The sequence below is a fragment of the Bombyx mori genome, chromosome 11 (assembly GCF_030269925.1).
Source record: "Bombyx mori chromosome 11, ASM3026992v2".
NCBI lineage: Eukaryota > Metazoa > Arthropoda > Insecta > Lepidoptera > Bombycidae > Bombyx > Bombyx mori.
This window is the reverse complement of record NC_085117.1, coordinates 4,808,731-4,816,230: the sequence shown is the minus strand read 5'-3', so window position 1 is coordinate 4,816,230 and position 7,500 is coordinate 4,808,731. Positions and strand designations below refer to the sequence as shown.

Genomic DNA, 7,500 nt, shown 5'->3' with positions numbered 1-7,500 from the left:
CGGATTCCGACTTCCATGGCCACCGTCCTGCTGTCATGAGCGACCAACGCCTTTCATGGTGTCCCATGAGCGTTTTTTAGGCGCCTTAACACTACGTTTGGTTCATCCCACAGCGCCAGTTCTGCTTACCAAAATTGGCCCACTTGGCACCGTCATCAGATCTCCGGCTTCATCGTTCGAGTAAGCCGGAGTTCTCACCCATTTAAAGTTTGAGAATAGGTTGAGGTCGTTTCGGCCCCAATGCCTCTAATCATTCGCTTTACCGGATGAGACTGTTTTAAAATTTTATATCGACGCCAGCTATCCTGAGGGAAACTTCGGACGGAACCAGCTACTAGATGGTTCGATTAGTCTTTCGCCCCTATACCCAGTTCCGACGATCGATTTGCACGTCAGAATCGCTACGGTCCTCCATCAGGGTTTCCCCTGACTTCGACCTGACCAGGCATAGTTCACCATCTTTCGGGTCCCAGCATTTGTGCTCAGAGCGCGCCTTCATTCACTGATTGGAAACGAGACGCCTCGGGAGTGCGAAAATCACGAACGTAGCTCGATAATTTCATCCTCCCTGAGCGAACGTCGAGCGTTCGCCTTCACTTTCGTTACGCCTTTCAGTTTAATGTTAAAAATTTATAAAACTCAATGACTCGCACACATGCTAGACTCCTTGGTCCGTGTTTCAAGACGGGTCCTGCGAGTGCCCGAAACTGTATCATCGCAGACGTTCAAACAAACACGCACTAGTCCGAGACTGCACGGCTGCGACAACAGACGCGTCGCACTCGCGTCCGCACTAAGGCAGGAAACGAGAAAATACGACGTTGACTTGCGTCGGGCCGGACGCGTATGAGAAAATTTTTTTTAGGAATTTTCAACGCGTGCGTGATTAGTTTAATGATACCGTCCGAATGCGTGGATCGGAACGATACGCGGTCCGAACGTGTTCTAAACGAATAAAACTCGTACGGTCTCCCGCGCGATCGTCTTAAATCCACGACGAACGGGTCGCGATGCATTACTAAGAGAGAAGTGCACGTCTTCTCGGGACGTTAAACGTTCACGTACCGTGCCGACGGAGAACGAACGCACGAAACGAACGTTCCGTCAACATCTGAACGCACGTAAACGTACGCCCGAGAGAAAACGATGAATCTCTCCGTTCGTTCATTCGAGTTTCGCAGGTTTACCCCTGAACGGTTTCACGTACTCTTGAACTCTCTCTTCAAAGTTCTTTTCAACTTTCCCTCACGGTACTTGTTCGCTATCGGTCTCGCGGTCATATTTAGCCTTAGATGGAGTTTACCACCCGCTTAGGGCTGCACTCTCAAGCAACCCGACTCTAAGGAGCGTCCCTCTCGCCGCGACCCTCCGTCGCTACGGGCCTGGCACCCTCTACGGGAAAACGGCCCCGTTCAAGACGAACTTGGACAGGAGTCGTCGCGACGAGAAAGCGGAACCTCCCGAACACCACATCTCCCGTTATCGATTAAAACAACGGGATTCAGTGCTGGGCTATATTCCTGTTCGCTCGCCGCTACTAAGGAAATCCTGGTTAGTTTCTTTTCCTCCGCTTACTAATATGCTTAAATTCGGCGGGTGATCCTCCCTGATCTGAGGCCAACGATATAAAAATAAATTTGAGGCAAACTCGATATCCGTCAGCGTCCATCGCAAAATCCTCCCACCCCTCTCCTCTCCTCACGCACGTCCTCCTTTCCTCTCCTCCCACCACCATTTTCTCTATTCCCAAGCATCAATCTCTTCTTTCTTCTCCTCACAAAAAATTTTGTAATGAGATTTCAATCAGAGACGAAAACGAGAGAGCCGAGAGCGAGTGAGCGAGAGCGAGCGAACGAGAGCGCTAGCGAGTCAGAGTGAGAGATGGAGAGGCGCGAGGTCGCAATTCGGACGTCGAGTCCGCCTACACACGTTTTCCTATTGTTAATCATTCGTCTGTCCCGGTCATTAGTAGTTTTTCGTCGTCGCCGTTACGTTAAGTAAATTCAACGATCGATGTGTGTGCAAGCGAAAAATCGTTAGATTATTTTATTGAATTTATTCGCGATTACAAATAATTCATTAAAATTCTTCATCACAACGTTTCGCTTCGCACCGTCGTCGTCGTCGATATTAAATAACGATTAATACAACGTCAACAACAGAATAACGAAACCAAGACGACAAAAATTCATATACACGAGAACTCGCTACGCGCACGCTAAACATAACGCGCGCGCCAGAGAGGTTCGACGTGATTATGAAAATTTTGAAATAACAATAAAACATTTTTAGATCCGTCGGAGAGACGAGCTAGCGAAACGCGATTCGTAATCGTAGTCTTCGGTCAGATTTTAATTAAATAAAACAACACGTAACGACGAGTACGAACGCGTAACGCGGAACGCGTCAACGCGACGGATCACGAGCGCGGCACGAGCCACGCAATGTGATTAATGTTTTTTATGCAGCCGGCCCTCAGACAGGAGTGGTCCTGGATGTGTCTCCACGGACCGCAATGTGCGTTCGAAATGTCGATGTTCAAATGTGTCCTGCAGTTCACACTATGACGCGCAGTTAACTGCGTTCTTCATCGACCCGCGAGCCAAGTGATCCACCGTCCAGGGTAATGATTTTCGTTTTTTCTGTAATGTTTAAATAAAAATAAAAAATTTCTTTTTTTTTTTTTCTTGTCGAAAAAAAAAACAATAAATAAATAAAATGTATTCTATGTTAATTTACGAAACCGTCAACGACGACGAGAGAGACACGAGCGAGCGCTCCCGCAAGAACGCGCGCACGCGACTCTCCGTGACGTTTGGACGTGTACGCGACGTTTCGACGTTTTCGCCGTGTGCGCGCGCGCGTTTCGCATTTTATACATAAATATTATAATATTCGAAATTTCGAATCTCAAAATATATAATAATAAACATATAAAACACGGTGGTACAACGCACGCACACACACGTTAAGAAAACTAAAACGTCTGTGAGTTTTTCTTTCGATCACCGCGTTCTCGCTCTCGAGCGCACTAGTGTCACGACGGCAATCGAATCGACACGACGACACACACACACACAACTACTGCATCACACACACACACACACACACCACAAACACAGAACAACACTGTAATTTCGGTGTCAGTAATGGTATTTTGTAGTGCGCGTATAGTTTTATGCGTGTGCTGCCGTGCGCGTGCAGTACGCAGCAGTATTAGATATATAATGTCAGCAGTCAGATTCAATATCGTCGCGACAAACGCGCGCGAGAGCGTGAGAAATCGGATAAACGATAAAAATTAAGAACGATCGAATGTATGCATGCGTATATATATATAAATAAATAAATAAAATATTTACATATCACACACAATACAACACACGTTAATGATCCTTCCGCAGGTTCCCCTACGGAAACCTTGTTACGACTTTTACTTCCTCTAAATGATCAAGTTTGGTCAACTTCCCAACAACGCCGACGGCCGTGAAGCCACCGCGTGTCGGTCCGAAGACCTCACTAAATCATTCAATCGGTAGTAGCGACGGGCGGTGTGTACAAAGGGCAGGGACGTAATCAACGCGAGCTTATGACTCGCGCTTACTAGGAATTCCTCGTTTATGGGGGATAATTGCAAACCCCAATCCCCAGCACGAAGGAGTTTCAGCGGGTTGCCCGGGCCTCTAGGCCAGGGAGAACATGCTGATTCCTTCAGTGTAGCGCGCGTGCGGCCCAGGACATCTAAGGGCATCACAGACCTGTTATTGCTCAATCTCGTGCGGCTCGAAGACGCCGGTCCCTCTAAGAAGAATTTTAATACGTCGTCAGTGAGTTGCGCGACACGAGGCCGCGCACACCTAAATAACGACGCCTATTTAGCAGGCTAGAGTCTCGTTCGTTACCGGAATTAACCAGACAAATCGCTCCACCAACTAAGAACGGCCATGCACCACCACCCACCGAATCAAGAAAGAGCTGTTAATCTGTCAATCCTTCCGGTGTCCGGGCCTGGTGAGATTTCCCGTGTTGAGTCAAATTAAGCCGCAGGCTCCACTCCTGGTGGTGCCCTTCCGTCAATTCCTTTAAGTTTCAGCTTTGCAACCATACTCCCCCCGGAGTCCAAAATCTTTGGTTTCCCGGAAGCTGCCCGCCGAGCCATTGTAGTAACGTCGGCGGATCGCTAGATGACATATTTACGGTTAGAACTAGGGCGGTATCTAATCGCCTTCGAACCTCTAACTTTCGTTCTTGATTGATGAAAACACCTTTGGCAAATGCTTTCGCTGATGTTCGTCTTGCGACGATCCAAGAATTTCACCTCTAACGTCGCAATACGAATGCCCCCAGTTATCCCTATTAATCATTACCTCGGAGTTCTGAAAACCAACAAAATAGAACCGAGATCATATTCTATTATTCCATGCACGAAATATTCAAGCAGCATTTTTAGCCCGCTTTGAGCACTCTAATTTGTTCAAAGTAAAATTGTCGGCCCACCTCGACACTCACCGAAGAGCACCGCGATAGGATTTTGATATTGAACCGGCGTTTTTTAGAACGCCGGCTCACCGACGATATGCTCCGCAAACGTGTCAGTATCACCGCGGATGCGGTGCACCGACAGCGCGGCGCACAAATGCAACTACGAGCTTTTTAACCGCAACAATTTTAGTATACGCTATTGGAGCTGGAATTACCGCGGCTGCTGGCACCAGACTTGCCCTCCAATTGTTCCTCGTTAAAATATTTAAAGTGTACTCATTCCGATTACGAGGCCTCGTAAGAGTCCCGTATCGTTATTTTTCGTCACTACCTCCCCGTGCCGGGAGTGGGTAATTTGCGCGCCTGCTGCCTTCCTTGGATGTGGTAGCCGTTTCTCAGGCTCCCTCTCCGGAATCGAACCCTGATTCCCCGTTACCCGTGACAACCATGGTAGTCGCAGAAACTACCATCGAAAGTTGATAAGGCAGACATTTGAAAGATGCGTCGCCGGTACTTGACCATGCGATCTGCAAAAGTTATCCAGATTCATCAAAATTAACGACTTCGGACGCGAGGCCCTCCGTCGATTGGTTTTGATCTAATAAAAGCACTCATCCCATCACTGGTCAGAGTTCTGATTGCATGTATTAGCTCTAGAATTACCACAGTTATCCAAGTAACTGAGTAAGATCTAAGGAACCAAAACTGATATATTGAGCCATTCGCGGTATCGCCTTAATACGGCTTGCACTGAGACATGCATGGCTTAATCTTTGAGACAAGCATATAACTACTGGCAGGATCAACCAGGGAGCTCTCTTTTTCGTTAGCTCGAAAACTAAAACGTCGCACCGCATCGGGCGTAAAAACGCTCGTACGGCGTGATCGTGTTTAGGTATTATAATAGTATTTATATAATAAACAACTCTCGTTGTTTACTAATAAATAATATCATTAAATATATAAAAATCCATATCCTAGAAAATTTAATTTTTAAGGAAAAGGATAATTATACAAAATCGGTCCACCGAGATTTCGCATAAACCGTTCACGTTAAAACATATAATGTTTAAATAAAAACACCATATGAAATATTATAATTCGTTTTAACGAATAAAATTTCAAAATCGCGCACGGAACGTACAGAATGACGTAAACGACTGAACGAACAGGTGCATTCGTCCGTTTGATTGTTTCATTCTGAAATTAGAAATGAACTAACCGAACGAACATGCCGTCGCATGAGTTACGCATATGTCTCACACGGTGTTACGGCGACCGCAGCGTTTCGGTTAATCTATAATAAATATATTATATTATTATTATTATTAAACACGAAACACACGCAACGCGCAAAACCAATGAACATATGAAAAATTTTAAAATTTCCAGGACCAAAAAATTTATGCGTCCAATCACAAAAGTCTCCTCCTCTCCTCAATGTATATATGTCAAGCTTCTGACCGGACAAGATATATATGAGAGATGGATAGATACTTCAGATCGCATGACGCAGGTCCGACGCTGATCAAATATATAATATATAACTTTATAATGTGTTCGTTTAAAAACGAGAGAGAAAAACTGAAAATGTAATCCAAAAAACAACAAACATCAATCAAATCTTCCTCTCTCGCCTCGCGCACCAACTAAGGCACGCCCGAACATCAAACGCGACACGCGCTCAAACCACACATGTGATGCGGGCCGTGCGCGTTCGCATGCATACATACGTAGGATCGTCGTCCGCGGTGAAGTCTGTTGAGCCGTGGATTTTAAATTTTAATTTAGACAGAATATAGTTTATTATTATTATTATTATTATTATTATTAGTATTAGTATTATTATTAATTATGTATATTTATTTTAAATGTTATTAATTAAAATATAATTTTTTTTAAAAGATTTTTATTACGACTAAGTCTCGTCGGCCAGGTCTAAATATTTTATTAATTTGTCCTTTTCTGCCTTCACGAGGTGAAGGTACATCACGCCTTGATGATGATGATGATGATGATGATGATGATGATGATGATATTGATAAATTTTCATATCCACCACGTAGAAGGTTATCATTATGACATCTTATTATGTACGTAGGTACATTAACATTAATAACTCCTCCTGAACTGAGAACTGACTCCAGAGCGAGAAGAAGAAACCTCCTCACGTAGCGCGCAGTACCTATCGTGGATAATAATAACTACTACATAACTAACTGCCTTCTGTATCAGGACCCCTAACCCAGTTAGCTAGCTAGCTGGCTGGCTGGCTGGCTGGCTGGCTGGCTGGCTGGCTGGCTGGCTGGCTGGCTGGCTGGCTGGCTGGCTGGCTGGCTGGCTGGCTGGCTGGCTGGCTGGCTGGTACCTACTACCGACACAACTATTGGAATAATTATTTTTAAATCAATCAATCAATCGATAAAAATCAATAATGGCGGTAGTCTAGTGGGCCAGGTCTAAATATTATATTAAATTGTCCTTTTCTGCCTTCACGAGGTTCTTTCTTTCTTTCTTTGTTTCTTTCTCGTCATGAAGAATGGTGATATCAACCAACACTGCGCGACGCGCAGACCGATCTATCATCAAAATATCAGGCTCATTGGCAACAAAATACTTAAATAACAATAACAATAACAATAATATAAATTATTATAAACTTAGTAAATATCAAATATCACCCCTTAAAAGTAGAACTAACACGACTCTGGAATACACACAAAGAAACTTATTCCCAATAGTAACAGGCGTAGTAGCAAAAAGTATACATAGATACATTAACAAATCGGAAGCAAACATAAACATAGGCACACATAATACAAAAACAAGCACCCATATACACACATGCACAATAATAAGTATAGTTTTGGGTAATACAGTCTTCATAAATTCTGGTTGATATTGGTATCGGTATTGGTATTGGTATTGGTATTGGTATTGGTATTGGTATTGGTAAGGTAACTTAAGGTAAGGTAAGGTAAGGTAAGGTAAGGTAAGGTAAGGTAAGGTAAGGTAAGG

At 44.4% G+C, this 7,500-nt stretch overlaps 3 non-coding genes across 3 annotated transcripts in view; all 3 read right to left on the bottom strand.

The window, feature by feature from the left end:
• Window positions 1-1,620, bottom strand: part of LOC134199762 (large subunit ribosomal RNA) — a 4,118-nt gene extending 2,498 nt beyond the window's left edge. The window contains exon 1 of the ribosomal RNA XR_009974384.1: window positions 1-1,620. This exon is cut by the window's left edge and continues 2,498 nt beyond it. This is a non-coding gene — a ribosomal RNA (large subunit ribosomal RNA).
• An 849-nt stretch (window positions 1,621-2,469) lies between these two features.
• On the bottom strand, window positions 2,470-2,626 carry LOC134199769 (5.8S ribosomal RNA). The gene has a single exon (XR_009974390.1). It is a non-coding gene; the product is annotated as a 5.8S ribosomal RNA (ribosomal RNA).
• A 761-nt stretch (window positions 2,627-3,387) lies between these two features.
• On the bottom strand, window positions 3,388-5,295 carry LOC134199773 (small subunit ribosomal RNA). Its single transcript, XR_009974394.1, has one exon. It is a non-coding gene; the product is annotated as a small subunit ribosomal RNA (ribosomal RNA).
• Between the last annotated feature and the right edge of the window lie 2,205 nt (window positions 5,296-7,500).